Source organism: Delphinus delphis, chromosome X (assembly GCF_949987515.2).
Source record: "Delphinus delphis chromosome X, mDelDel1.2, whole genome shotgun sequence".
In the NCBI taxonomy this organism is placed as follows: Eukaryota; Metazoa; Chordata; class Mammalia; order Artiodactyla; family Delphinidae; genus Delphinus; species Delphinus delphis.
The window spans coordinates 85,181,958-85,197,747 of NC_082704.1; the positions used below are offsets into that span (position 1 = coordinate 85,181,958).

Sequence of the window (15,790 nt, forward strand, 5' to 3'; positions counted from 1 at the left end):
GAAATGCCCTCTCATACAAACTCGCTCCCTGGGGGTGCAAATGCGGAGTTCTCAGGCCTCTGAAGGCCCCAACGAGGTCCTAGTGGTCCTCGGAGGTAGTAGAACTGCAACGCTGCTTGATGGACTCAGTGCCAGGCGCACGTAGCAGGCCCCGTGCACACAGCTCTCTCAGTGCCCCAGCAGGGCCCTGGCCTCGAACTTGCCGACTCCGTGGCCACGCCAGCAGCAGCAATACACTTGCCTGGGTAGGACCGGGATGCCAGTCAGACCCTGGGTATCCCAGGCTGCAACCCTTGTATTTCCAGGCCACTTCCTTTGGTCCCGCCCATTCGGTACACCTAGGCCGCGCCCTTCCTCACCTCCAGGCCCCATCCCCGCTGCGTTTCCTGGCCCCACCCTGCTCCTATCAAACAGGCCCGCTAGCTCTCCTGAGCCTTTTCCTTCCTTGAGCCCTCAGGTTCTGCCCACCTCAGGCTGCTGTGCTGTTCACAGACCCTTTGTCTCCAGGCCCCGCCCCCAGGTCACCCCCTCCCTATCTTTCAGCCCTGCCCTCTAAGCCTCCTGCAGGCCCAGGTTTCCCGCCCTCAGAAGCCTCTAGACCCTACCTCTTCCCGTCTTCAGACCCCGCCCTCTCCTGCTCCTTAAGGTCCCGCCGCTTCGGGAACCTCAAATGCTCGGGCGCCCCGCCCTCCCACTTTTGGGACCCCGCTCAAGGTCTCCGGGTCTGGAAGGCTGTTGGAGCCGTGGGGCCGTGGAACGGTTCATGGTGAAGTTCAGGGCCTTGTGCTCTGGCTCCTGGGGCTGCTGGCTGGGCCGGGCGGGACCAGTACTGGGTTTAGTAGCGGAGGACTGGGCTTCGGCTGAGAGTTGTAGAGCGGCATCGAGTGGTGGTGGGGCTTCGTGGGAGCCTAGCTGCCGCGGCGTCACCCGGCTCCTAGGTGGGGCTGGGGTGTCCGGTGTCGTGCAGGTCTCCGGAGTTGCGGGGGGAGTTGGGTCCAGGGCGAGTCCTCAGGCCCCGCCCCCTGACCTGACCGCGGGCCTGCTGCTCTTCCCAGAAGAAGGGAATGTGGGGTCAGACCCCGGATGGTTTCCACCGGGGGTGGGGGGGATTGCAGAGACCCAGAAAAGGCAGGAGACGGAGAAGGCAAGAGTGAAACAAACAGATGGCGAGAGAAATAGGAATTGAGGGACATACACAGGGACATAGAGACACTAATGGACACATAGAAAGAGAGGCAGAGAGACATACAAGAAATAAAGGAAAAGAGACAGAGATGAGGAGAAAGGACAGAGACAGGAAGAGGAGCAAGAAGGAGCTGTTTGAGGGTCAGAAATGCAGGTGGGAAGACCCTCAGCGTCAAAGTGGAGGCCAAGGCGGGAGAGAAGGCGAGGTGGCGGTGTAGAGTTCTGAGCTGGTTTGAGGGGCTGAACCGACAAGGGTTGTCAGGCCAGGCCTCCTCAGGCTGCCTGCCCACTTACCCTCCAGCTCACTGGCCTCAGAGAGGCAGAGAGATGCCCAAACTGCATTCTCTCTCTTTCTCTCTCATAAGGATTTCAGTGGCTCTCCCTCAGGTTCTTCCTTCCGGTCTCCCTCCTCGCCTGAGCCCCTACTCTGCCTCTATGTCTTGATCTGTCTCTCAGCTCTTCTTCCTCATCTCTCTGCTTTGATTTCTCTGGCTGGTGACTCTCACCCTCCCTGAGTCCTGGAGTTTGCCATCCACCTGTCTGCACGCGGTGGGGAAGGGAAGATATTTGGTGGATGAGGAGGGTTAGAGAGGTGGACAGAATCAGAGAAGAGCAAGAGGTTCCAGCCCTGACAGTGGAGTGGGGAAATCCCTTTGTCCACTTCCTCAGGCAGAGACCCTGAGAGGCTGGGGAGAGAGACGAGGGGAAATCAAAGACAGAGAGAAAAGATAGGGAAAGAGACAGATAGCCAGTTTACAGAGACATCAAAGGAGAAATGGAGATGCAGAGAAACAGATACCAAGAGAAAAAGCAGTACACATTAAAAAAAAAGACAGGGAAAAGAGGGGATGAAAGTGAGGAGATAGAGACATATTGGGAGAGACAGAGATAGCAAAGAAAAAAGAGAGAAGCTGAGGGGCAGAGAAAGAAAAAGAGAAGTGGGAGAGAAAGTAAGACAGAAGAGTTGGGTGCATACCTTACTCTGAGTTGCTGGTCTGAGTGTTCTCATTTCCCCTGTTCTCTTAGTGGCAGTTGGATAACAGGACCTGGCTGGGCAGGACAGCCCTCATAGCTCCACCCCTACCATCCCAGGTCCTCCAGGGGGGTGGGAGGGCTGCCTTCCCCAGGGATACACCTTTAGAGATCTACGCTCTGATGTTGGGACCTGGCAACCATCTCAAGGAGCCCATTTAGGGCCAACCTCTGGAACTGACCGATCGGGGCCATCTCCAGGGGATCTGCAGTGTCATCAGATTACCTGCAAGCCTGTGATCACTTCAGATATGCCAGTGATCACTTCGGAGGTGACAGAGGAACCTTCCTTTCCTTACGCTCATTATACATATGAGGAAACTGAAAGCACAAAAAGGTAAAGCAACTTGCCCATGGTTATACTGCCTGAAAATGGCAAAGCTGGGATTTATAGTCTTATTTACGGTGTATAGAGTTTCAGAGGTCACTTGCAACATGATTTCCGGGACAACACATTATCCATCCTAATTATGGGTGTTACTTGAAGGTTTTCATGGATGGTGTGAACTATTTTTTTTATAAATTTATTTATTTTTATTTATTTATTTTTGGCTGTGTTGGGTCTTTGTTGCTGTGTGCAGGCTTTCTCTATTTGCGGCGAGCGGGGTCTACTTTTTATTGCAGTGCGTGGGCTTCTCATTGCGGTGGCTTCTCTTGTTGTGGAGCATGGGCTCTAGGTGCACGGGCTTCAGTAGTTGTGGCACGCAGGCTTCAGTAGTTGTGGCTTGCAGGCTCTGGAGTGCAGGCTCAGTAGTTGTGGCGCACAGGCTTAGTTGCTCCTCGACATGTGAGATCTTCCCGGACCAGGGCTCAAACCTGTGTCCCCTGCATTGGAAGGCGGATTCTTAACCATTGCACCACCAAGGAAGTCCTCTAGAGTGGATTTCTTGAGTGGAGTTAAACAGTAGCAGCAAAACAGGCTAAAGTGTGTTTGAAGAGAACAAACTGCCCCAACTGTTAGCTCCCATTCCTGATGGGCTGGGTCTTGCTGATAGGGTTGCAGCGACTTCAGCAGAAGCATTCTCTGAGGCCAACAGCCAATTTTTACAAGATCGAGGTTTGGGATTTTTTTTTTAAGGGAAATGTGAGAGGACCTATAGAAAGAAAGCTACCTTCTGAGGTATTTAAAAGAAGAGCTATTGCATTTTTGTCAGTTTGAGGTAGGCGTGTGAGTCTGCATGAGAGAGAGAGTGAGAGAGAGAGATCGAGATCCAGCAATCAAATTCATAGTAGCTGTAGTCTGAGAAAACACACAAGATAGTTTCGTTTTTCCCCTAAGTGACAGAGGGAATCCATAGCGGGTCAAAAGTAACAGGGTGAGAGATATTTTACTTGGTTACTAGAAGGTGTCAAGGTACAGTAATAGTCAAGATTAATAGTGAAGTAAAAAGAAAAAAAGGTGCTGAAGAATCAGAAAATTAATCTTGTTCTGTCACCTTGAGCAGAAGCCATCCAAATCTGCAGTCATCAGCTTCTGGAGAATTCCTAAGAATCCTCAGTTTGAAGCCTATTAATAAGGTCTTTTCCGCTGAGGCTCAAGGGCAGCTTTCCCTTTGATCGTGCAGACTTTTTTGGAAATGCAGCTTGAACCTGTTATGGGGACATCTGGAGGCATCACACGAGTCTCTAGTAGTATGAAGTCATATTGGCCTGTAAGAGGGTAGAATCTAGGATTTGAGGTGCAATTACAAAACACTTAGGGTAGTCTGTTATTAACTCAGAAGTAGCTAACTATAGGTGGTCCCCAGAGGGGTTAGAGCTTATTGCCATCAAGGCTAATGGCAATACTTTAGTCCCTGGAAGTTTGAGGGTTAGGGTTAGAAGTTTGTTGATTTTACTTTCCAAATTCCATTAGGTCTCTCCACTTTTTCTGAAGATTATAGGTGATAATGGCTGTAGAGTTTCTGAGAAGTTAAAACTTTACAGAGTTTTTAAATAACAGAGTTCTTTAAATAAGTGCAATGCCTGTCCCTGCTACTGGAGAGGTAAGTTGAGTCGGGAATACAAAGGCAAGCAGTTTCCCTACCTTTACAGTGATAACTCTCTGACCAGTAGGAAAAACTCAGTTCACCTGGAAAATAAACCACAGCCAGAACTTGCTCATAGCCCTTTGGAGGTGTTCAAAAGGGCCTCGAGCTATTGGTTTCTATCCACACCCTACCTTTTCAGTCTTTGTCATGATTGTTATGAGGTGTGACATGCAAGGGAACCATCTCAGCAAGACCCTTAAAGTTACCCCATCAATGTTGGTTCAGTGTCAAGGCCAATTTTTCTCTGCTATTGTGGCTATTATCATGAAGCATTTTTGTTAACCTCCACTCTTCTTATAGTGATCTCAAGTGTCAATTGGAGAAAAAACACACAACATAAGAGCTGTCAGTTGAGTTTTATTCAGTGTTTCCGAGAAATGGGAACTGCTTCAAAGAGGTAGGGGAGGAACTAGTAAATGTATAATTTTTTTGGCTGGGAAATACATGTACTCAAGCATGCATCTTGGCAAAAGATTACTGCTAATCACACACACACACACACACACACACACACACACACACCCCATATATCTCTCTCTCTCTCTCTCACACACACACACACACACACACACACCCCATATCTCTCTCTCACACACACACACACACACACACACACACACACCCCATATCTCTCTCTCTCTCTTTCTCACACACACACACACACACACACACACACACACACACACACACCCCATATCTCAGTTAAGGATTTTAGTGCTTATCTATATATGGGAAGATGCAAGAATCTGGGGTCATTGAAATTCTTCTTTAGATATGCATCTTAACTACCTAGGGGCCCATATATCCAAAACATAGAATGTTTCCCCCTGAATTCCTTTCAGGGTATACTCGTAGGTGAGTGATTGCAACGGCTAATGACTTAATCCTTATAGAACTGGAATGGTAGGCAGCATTCTTTGTTTACACAAGTAATGGAAAGCTATATAGAAATTCCTTCATTTGTTGTCCATTTTGATAAGGGTTTTGTAGTGGCTTCAGATGAATATGAAATTATCACTGTAAAAGGCTAGTTACATTTCCCTATGAAAGGAGAAGGGAAGAATTTTGGCTGCAGGAAAATGCGATTTGACATAAACATACTCAAAAGAGAGTTATTACAGCTGATTTAAACAATAATTCAGGCCCTTGACAGTTTTATCAAGGCATACTATTAAAAAATCAGCACTTCTTAATCCCCAAATACAGAAATGAAGAGGAGGGTGTCTCCTATGTTAAACAAAATGATCTCTCTCCTTGAGACAGATAAAACAAGCAAGCTCGGGACTCCTCTGGTGGACCAGCGGTTAAGACTCAGGGCTCTCAATGCAGGGGGCCGGGGTTCCATCCCTGGTCAGGGAACTAGATCCCACATGCCGCAACTAAAGATCCTGCAGGCCTCAACAAAGATCCTGAGTACCGCAACTAAGACCTGGTGCAGCCAAATAAATAAATAAATAAATATTAAAAAAAATAATAAAACAAGCTCTTCGTGTGGTTTTTCTGCCCTTTTTGTTGTAAGGAATCTCTCAAATGGACAATCTTGTTCATGGCAAAAGTTTCTCAAAGTGGTTATTTCAATTCCAAAATTTCCCTGGTGAAAATTGCCACTTAGAGAGATAATGTGTTGACATTACAGTGAGAAAACATGAAGGAAGCAAGTGCTTGGCCTGCAAGGGGCACGGTTTTAGACTGAGAAGTCCTCCTGAGAACTGCAGTGTTTCAGAAGGGTGGTGCTTGTGTGACTTGGTGTCTCCAGATTTTGGCCAAAGGCCAGTCATCACTGCTATTGGGCCAGGAATAAAAACCCTCCTGATTCTGGGCAGATGAAACTAAACAAAGCAATTCTCAGGGACACAAAGACCAGACTGAGGTACACATAACGTTAAGTTTACCTCAACCCTTTTTTTTTTTTTTTTTTTGCGGTTCGCAGGCCTCTCACTGCTGTGGCCTCTCCCATTGCGGAGCACAGGCTCCAGACGCGCAGGCTCAGTGGCCATGGCTCATGGGCCCAGCCGCTCCGTGGCATGTGGGATCTTCCCGGACCAGGACACGAACCCATGTCCCCTGCATCAGTAGGCGGACTCTCAACAACTGCGCCACCAGGGAAGCCCTCTTGTGGATTCTTTAAGATTATCCATGTACAAGATCATGTCATTTGCGAACAGAAGTGATTTCACTTCTGCCTTTCCAATATGAATCCCTTTTATCTCCCTTTCTTGCCTAATTGCCCTGGCTACCACCTTCAGCACAATGTTAAATAGAAGTGGTAAAGCGAACATCTTTGTCTTAATCCTGATCCTTGGGGGAAAAGCTTTCAGTCTTTCACCATTAAGTAGGACGTTAGGTTCTTTGGAGCATTCTCTGCTGGGTCTTGGGGTATGTGGATGGATTGGCTGTCTGATGGGATTGGTAACCACTTTTCCATCCAGGATGGGTGGCTCCAACCACCTTCAGGAAAGGCGTTCTAGTTATCTTTCCTTTTCTTCTTTCTTTTTTTAAGAAACTATTTAATTTTAAAAATATTTTTGGTTGATTTTTGCACAATGAAGTTTCAGCTTCTCAACCTTTTCCCCTGCCCAGGGCTGCGGACCCAGACTGGCCTGGATCTGCAGTCCTTCTCATTCCCACGTCCCTCCCCCCACTTCCTCCAGGGTCTGTCCACTTGTCACTGTGTTGTGCTGGGGATTGGCACCGAGGTGGCATGAGATTCCACTTGTGTAGAACTTTGTTGAGTAAAGATCAGTTTCTTGTGACAAAAAAAAAGAAGTGTGATATTAGCTGTGGGATTTTTGTCCTTTATCATGTCGAGGAAGTTTTCTTCTACTCCTAGGTTGTTGATGATATGTTGATTCACGATAAAAACATATGAAGGGGTGTTGAATTTTGTCAGATGCTTTTCCTGCTTCTGTTGAGTTGATCGTGTGGTTCTTGTACTTTATTCTATTGTTATGGCCTACTACATTAATTGATTTCAGATATTAAGCAACCTTACATTCCCAGGATAAATCCCACTTGGTCATGGTGTATAATCCTTTTTATATGTTGTTGGCTTTAGTTTGCTAGAATGTTTTTCTTGAATTTAATTTTATTTATTTTTTTATACAGCAGGTTCTTATTAGTCATCCATTTTATACACATCAGTGTATACATGTCAATCCCAATCTCGCAATTCATCACACCACCACCCCTAGTTTGCTAGAATTTTGAAGAGGAGTTTTGAGTTTACATTCATAAGAGATATTGGTCTGTACTTTTGTAGGGTTGCCTTTGTCTGATTTTGCTTTTGGCCTCATAGAATGACTTGAAAAATGTTCTCTCCTCTTCAATTTTGGGGAAGAGTTTGTGAAAATTTGCTATTAATTCTTCTTTAAATGCTTGGTAGAATTCGCCAGTGAAGTCATCTTGATCTGGGCATCTCTGTGGGAAGTTTTCAAATTATTGAGTAATTAATAATTAATTTAAATTATTATTCATTAATTTCAATAACATACAGAGACTTTGCTCCAATATAGCTCTGTTCCTTTTCTCCTCCTTTGCCCTATTATCATTAGGTAAATTACATCTTTATACATTATAAGTCCATCAACAGTTTTATAATTATTGCTTTATGTATTTGTCATCTAAATCAGATAACAGAAGAAAAGAGTTAAAAAATACATATTTATACTGTCTTTTATATTTACCTCTGTAGTTACCTTTAGCAGTGTTCTTTGTTTTTTCTTCATGCAGATTCGAGTGACTACCTGGTGTCCTTTCTTTTTTTTTTTGCCGCGCCAGTGCCTGCAGGATCTTAGTTCCCCAACCAGGGATTGAACCGTGTTCCCTGCAGTGGAAGGGCAGAGTCCTAACCACTGGACCACCAGGGAAGTCCCCTGGTGTCCTTTCAATTCAGCTTGAAGGACTCTCTTTAGTATTTCTTGTGGGTCTGTTTAGTGATGTTTTTGTTTACTAAACAAAATGTTGTCACTTTCTCCCTCATTTAAAAATTTTTTTAAAAATTGGGACTTCCCTGGTGGCGCAGTGGTTAAGAATCTGCCTGCCAATGCAGGGAACATGGGTTCGAGCCCTGGTCCGGGAAGATGCAACATGCCGCGGAGCAACTAAGCCCATGCGTCACAACTACTGAACCTGTGCTCTAGAGCCCAAAAGCCACAACTACTGAGCCTGCGTGCCACAACTGCTGAAGCCCGTGTGCCTAGAGCCCGCGCTCTGCAACAAAAGAAGCCACCGCAATAAGAAGCCTGTGCACCGCAACGAAGAGTAGCCCCCGCTCGCCACAACTAGAGAAAGCCCTCGCCCAGCAATGAAAACCCAACGCAGCCAAAATAAATAAATAAATAAATTTATTTAAAAAATTTTTAACGTGTGGTAAAATACATATAACGTAAATCTACTCCTTTATTTTTAAAAGGTATCTTTTCTGGATATAGAATTCGTGGTTGACAGTCATTCCAGGGATTGGACCCGGGGCCTTGCCAGTGAAAGCACAGAGTCCTAACCACTGGATCACCAGGGAATTCCCTCTTTAAGCACTTTGAATATGTCACCTCCCTGCCTCCTGGTCTCTATGGTTTCTGTTGAGAAGTCAGATGTTAATCTTCTTGTGATACACTTGTACATGATGAGTCATTTTTCTCATGTTGCTTTCAAGATTTTCTCTGTCTTTAGCTTTCAACAGTTTGACTACTATGCGTATAGATATGGATCTCCTTTAGTTTATCCTACTTGGTGTTTGTTGAGCTCTTAGATGTATAGATTCCTGTTTTTCACCAAATTGGGAAGTTTCTTGTCATTGTTTGTTTTTTTTCTTTCAGTTCACGCTTTTGCAATTCTTTCAGAGATGGTTTGTACATAATAATCAAAATTGTAGATACCCTAAAAGATCTTTATTTTGCCCTCATACTTGAATACTAGGTTGACTGAGTAAAGAGTTTTAGCTTAAAAATTGCCTCTCATAGCTTTTAAGATATTGCACCATTGTGTTAGAGTACTATGCTGACTGAGAAAACTCCGATACTCCTGTAATATTTTATGTGACCTATTTTACATCTTTTGAAGCTTCTTCTTTACCTTTGGAGTTCTAAATTTCTCCAGGATCAATCAATCAATTAATTAATCAAATACAACATGCATACTTTATGTTGGACATAGTGACAGAGGGATGCAACCATGACCATTACAGATGGCATACCTGCTATTTATTTATTTATTATTTATGGCTGAGCTGCATGGCTTTTGGGATCTTATTTCCCTAACCAGGGGTTGAACCCGGGCCACAGCAGTGAGAGAGCTGAGTCCTAACCACTGGACTACCAGGGAATTCCCCCTGCTCTTATTTATAGAACTTACATTCTAATGGGGGAAGGAGGTAGACAACCCACAAATATATAAATACAGGTTGCACTAAATGCAATAAAGGGAATGAACAGGGTGTAATGTTAGAGAGTAATGTCTGGAGGACAAGGCTGATATTTATACAAGGTGCTCAAGGGAGCAGCTGATTCTAAATAAGTATAGCATTTGCAAATGCACTGAGGAAAGGAGGATGCATGTTGAATTTTCAGCATCAATATTTCATAGCCCTTAACTTCCCTTTTCCATTGTCTATCTCTTGGTCTTTTTGGATCCTCATACTTGAAAGACTTTTTCAAAATTATTTTTCGAATTACTAATTCTGTTTTCAGTTATGGCCATTCTATTTATTCAGCCCTGTGTCTGCCGATTGCTCTTTTCATAGCAGCCTCTTTTTTTCTTTTTAAAGACTATACTTTTGGGAATTCCCTGGTGGTCCAGTGATTGGGACTCGGCTCTTTCACTGCCAGGGCCCAGGTTCAAACCCTGGTCGGGAAATTAAAATCCCGCAAGCCCTGTGGTGCAGCAAAGAAAAAAAAAGGCTATACTTTTAAAATGTTTAATATTTATTTGGCTGTGCCAGGTCTTAGTTGTGGCACGGATCTTGGTTGCTGTGTGCGGGATCTTCCTTGCAGCATGCAAACTCTTAGTTGCGGCATGTGGGATCTAGTTCCCTGACCAGAGATTGAACCTAGGCCCCCTACATTGGGAGCGCAAAGTCTTAGCCACTGGACCACCAGGGAAGTCCCAAGACTATACTTTTTTTTTTTTTTTTGCTGCGTTGGGTCTTTGTTGCTGCACGCGGGCTTTGCTGTAGTTGCGGCGAGTGGGGGCCACTCTTCGTTGCGGTGCGTGGGCTTCTCATTGCAGTGGCTTCTCTTGTCGCGGAGCACGGGCTCTAGGCGCACGGGCTTCAGTAGTTGTGGCACGCAGGCTCAGTAGTTGTGGCTCGCGGGCTGTAGAGCGCAGGCTCCGTAGTTGTGGTGCACGGGCTTAGTTGCTCCGCAGCATGTGGGATCTTCCTGGACCAGGGCTGGAACCCGTGTCCCCTGCGTTGTCAGGAGGATTCTTTTTTAAAAAATAAATTTATTTATTTATTTATTTATTTTTGGCTGTGTTGGGTCTTCGTTTCTGTGCAAGGGCTTTCTCTAGTTGCGGCGAGTGGTGGCCACTCTTCATCGCAGTGCGCGGGCCTCTCACTGTCGCGGCCTCTCTTGTTGTGGAGCACAGGCTCCAGACGCACAGGGTCAGTAGTTGTGGCTCACGGGCCTAGTTGCTCCGCTTCATGTGGGATCTTCCCAGACCAGGGCTCGAACCCGTGTCCTGGCAGGAGGATTCTTAACCACTATGCCACCAGGGAAGTCCAAGACTATACTTTTTTAGAGCAGCTTTAGGTTCACAGAAAAATTGAGAGAAAGATACAAAGATTTTCCAATGCTCCTTGCCCCCTCACATGGCCCATTCTTATTTTGCGAGTGTAGTATCATCAATATTTAAGAAGATTCCATACTCCTTTGATTACTTTTGTTTCCTCTCATTCTTTTCCTGTTCCATTTGTTCTTAGTCCTTACGTTTTGTATTATTGGTTATTCTTAAATTAACTCAATGCTTTAAACATACTTATTGAATTCTTACTATATTCCAGGTGTGGGGATGCAATGGTGAAGAGATTGAAGACTCTATCCCCATGAAACTTGCACTGTAGTTGGGGAGACGGTATATATAAAGCATTATAGAGGTAATATGATGAAGGGAAGTGTTAAGTGCTACAGTGTAAAATAAAGCAGACTCTAGAGACAGAAAACTTGAGGTAGAAATATCAAGGAAGGCCTCTCTGAAGGGGCGATATCTAAACAGACCAGGATGAAATGAGGGAACAAGGCACATGCAAAGAGAATAGCAAATAGCGAAGAGCCTGAAGTTGTGAGCACACTCAGCATGTATGAAGAGCAGAAAGGAGACCAGTGCAGGTGCAGAGAGAGTGAGGGGGACAGTGGTAGGATGGGAGGTCAGAGAGGTAACAAGGACTAGATCTCACAGGGTCTTGTGGACCATAGGCTTTATGTGGGACCGTGGACTTTAGCTTTTATTCTGATGGGAGCCAGGAGGGAATTCTGAGTACATAAGAGAAATTACTTGAGTTAGAGTAGGATACCTCTGGCTGCTATGAGGAAAAGAAACTGTAAGGAGGCAAGGAAAGAAGCAGGGAGACTAGTGAGGGAGCTACTGCAAGGGTCCAAATGACTGATGACAGTGCTGGCAGTGGAGGGAATGAGAAGGGATTGGATTATGGATCTATTTTGAAGGTGGAGCCAAAAGGACTTCCTCAGAGACTAGATGTGGGGGTGAGAAAAAGAGGCATCAAGGATGCTTTATGGTTTTTAAAAGAATGAAATAATGCCATTTGCAGCGACATGGATGGACCTAGAGATTATCATACTAAGTGAAGTAAGTCAAAGACAAATATCATATGATATCACTTTTTAAAAAATATGTATTTATTTATTTATTTTTGGCTGCGTTGGGTCTTCATTGCTGCGCACGGGCTTTCTCTAGTTGTGGCGAGCGGGGGCTACTCTTTATTGCGGTGCGCAGGCTTCTCATTGCGGTGGCTTCTCTTGTTGCGGAGCATGGGCTCTAGGCACGTGGGCTTCAGTAGTTGTGGCTCACAGGCTCAGTAGTTGTGGCGCACGGGCTTAGTTGCTCCGTGGCATGTGGGATCTTCCCAGACCAGGGCTCGAACCCATGTTCCCTGCATTGGCAGGTGGATTCTTAACCACTGCACCACCAGGGAAGCCCCTGATATCACTTTTATGTGGAATCTAATTTAAAAATTATACAAATGAACGTTTTACAAAACAGAAACCGACTCACAGATCTCAAAATCAAACTTACGGTTACCAAAGGGGAAACATGGGGAGAGGTGATAAATTAGGAGATTGGGATTAACATATACACATTACTATATATAAAATATATATATATATACTGATTCACTTTACTGTACACTTGAAACTAACACAACACTGTAAATCAACTATACTCCAATAAAAGTGTAAAAAAGGATGCTTTATGGTTTTTGACCTGAGAAGCTGGGTGAATAAGGGACCATTTACAGAGATAGGGGAGACTGAGAGAGGAATAGAGTTTTTGTTTGTTTTGTTTTTGTCTTTGTCGTGGAAGGGCAGGCCTTGGAGGCAGTGACTCAATAGTTCGATTTTGGGGAAGTTAGCATTGAGATGCCTATGAAACACCAAAGTGGAAATGTTGAGGAGGCAGTTGGATTTTGAATCTGGAGAGGCCCAGGCTAGAGATGTGAATTTGGGACTTACAGTGAATACAGGCTATTTAAAGGAATTAGAGGGACTTCCCTGGTGGTCCAGTGGGTAAGACTCCATGCTTCCAATGCAGGGGCCCTGGGTTTGATCCCTGGTCAGAGAACTACGTCCTGCATGCATGCTGCAACTAAGACCCGGCACAGCCTAAATAAATAAATATACATATTTTTTAAATGAAGGAATTAGAATGACAGAGCTCTGGAGGAGCTCATACTGGCAATTAAGTGCTCCAGCCTGAAGCCACACAGTCTGCTTCCACTCAGGGTGGACTTCTGCAAAAGTCCATCCTTGCCCCTTGTATTTAGATTGTGGTTCCCTTAGCTCTCTTTTCCATATGGCTTGACTCCATCTGTAGTCTCCTAGAGAATATTCGGTCCCCTGATGGCTCCCTTGAAAAGCACCACTGGCAACATGGATGGACCTGGAGATTATTATACAAGTGAAGTAAGTCAGACAGAGAAAGACAAATATCATATGATATCGCTTATATGTGGAATCTAAAAAAAATGATACAAATGAACTTATTTACAAAACAGAAATAGACTCACAGACTTAGAAAACAAACTTATGGTTACCAAAGGGGAAAGGTTAGGGGGAGGAGGGATAAATTGGGAGTTTGGGATTGACATATACACACTACTATATTTTAAATAGGTAATCGACAAGAACCTACTGTATAGCACAGGGAACTCTGCTCAATATTCTGTAATAACCTAAATGGGAAAAGAATTGGAAAAAGAATATATATATATATATATATATATATACACATACATATATATATATATATATATATATATATATATATATATATATGACTGAATCACTTTGCTGTACACCAGAAACTAAAACAGCATTGTAAATCAACTATAGTTCAATATAAACTAAAAATTAAAGAAAGAATGAATGAAACAGAGAAAGAAGGAAAGAAAGAAAGGCACCACTGAAGATTTTCTTTTCAGGGTATTTTTGGGGTTGCTTTGGGAGAATTTGGGGAAGGAAGGGAGGTATCAACAGATGTGTGTGCTCATTAGACCAATTTGCTACACTCTCCCAGAAGGCTTCAAAATACAGCAAATCAGAACATGTCCCTGCTGTGCTTCAGGCTCACTGGCCTTACTTTATGTGCCATGAATGTGCCATGCTGCTTCTCACCTTAGATCCTTTTCTTGCGCAGTTCCCTCTGCCTGAAATGCTTTTCCCTTATACCCAACTTCCTGGGTAACTCCTCCTGGACCTTTAGTTCTCAGCATAGATACCCTTTCTCAGGGGGAATTTTCCCAGCCCCCCTTCACTATGGGTGGTAGACCCTCTTGGGTACTTGACAGCTCTGGTGTAGAGGCTAAATTTGGTTGAGTGCTCCAGACAACTGTCCAGAATGGCTGCTCAAGCCCAGACTCTCACCAACAGTACGTGAAGGTTCTTGTATCCCCACATGACTGCCAGCACTTTGTGTGACTCGGTTTTCTAATTTTTGCAAATATGATGGGGGTAAAGTAATATTTCACTGTTTTTTCTAAAATTTGCACTTCTCTAATCATTAGTAAAATTGAGCATGTCTTCATATGCCTGATAACCCCATGGGTTTCCTCTTTTGTGATCTGTCTGTTCCTATCCTTTGTCCATTTTTCTTTGGGGTTCCTGTCTTTTTCTTGATGATTTCCCAAAGCACCTTTATATTCCAGATGTTTAACCTCTGGTAATTTCAGCCATAGCAAGTAGATATTTGCTGTTATGTCTGTTAACTTTGTGTATAGGATCTTTCATTAAACAGAAATTGTAAATTTTTTTTGGCCGTGCCGTGTGGCTTGTGGGATCTTAGTTCACCGACCAGGGATTGAACTCATGCCCCCTGCAGTGGAAGCAGGGAGTCCTAACCACTGGACCACCAGGAAATTCCCCAGAAATTGTAAATTTTGATGTGTATACTGTCATTAACATTCTTCCTTGTGGTTTGTGCTTTTGAAGTTTTGTTCAGGAAGTCCCTCCCCATATCAAGGTCACATAGGCTATTTTTTCTATTAATTTATAGTGTTTCCTTTTACATGAAGGTCTTTAACCCGTCTGGAGTTACTGTTTGTATATGGTGTGAGGTAGGGCTCCAGCTTATTTTCTTCCAGTTTTCCAAGCACCATCTACCTTTCTGGCCTTAGAACACATTCTAATACCTGGTAAGTAAAGTCTACCTTCTTTACTTCTCTTTTTCAGAATTAATTTAGCTCTTCACAGACCTTTATTCTTTTATATAGATACTTATTTATTGACATATAATTCACATACCATAAAGTTCATCATTTTAAAGTGTACAATTCAATATATTCTCTCAGAGCATTAATGTCGTCATCTGTAAAGAGAACAATTCCATCTCAAGAAATTGTCGTTGGACGCAGACCTCCTAGAGAACGGACTTGAGGTTATGGGGAGGGGGAAGGGTGAGCTGTGACGGGGCGAGAGAGAGTCATGGACATATACACACTAACAAACATAGTAAGGTAGATAGCTAGAGGGAAGCAGCCGCATGGCACGGGGATATTGGCTCGGTGCTCTGTGACAGCCTGGAGGGGTGGGATAGGGAGGGTGGGAGGGAGGGAGACGCAAGAGGGAAGAGATATGGGAACATATGTATATGTATAACTGATTCACTTTGTTATAAAGCAGAAACTAACACACCATTGTAAAGTAATTATACCCCAATAAAGATGTTAATTAAAAAAAAAAAAAAAAAAAAAGAAATTGTCGTTGGGACTAAATGGTATTTTAAAGGTACTTTTGAATAAAAGGACATTGTTAATTGTTAGATAAAGATATCTTTACTTGAAATGAAGATAAGTCATATATTGCCCTAAAAAAAAT

The 15,790-nt window shown here is 44.0% G+C and overlaps 1 non-coding gene across 1 annotated transcript; it reads right to left on the bottom strand.

The window, feature by feature from the left end:
- Positions 1-9,494: 9,494 nt before the first annotated feature.
- TRNAE-CUC (transfer RNA glutamic acid (anticodon CUC)) lies at positions 9,495-9,566 on the bottom strand. The gene has a single exon. It is a non-coding gene; the product is annotated as a tRNA-Glu (tRNA).
- Between the last annotated feature and the right edge of the window lie 6,224 nt (positions 9,567-15,790).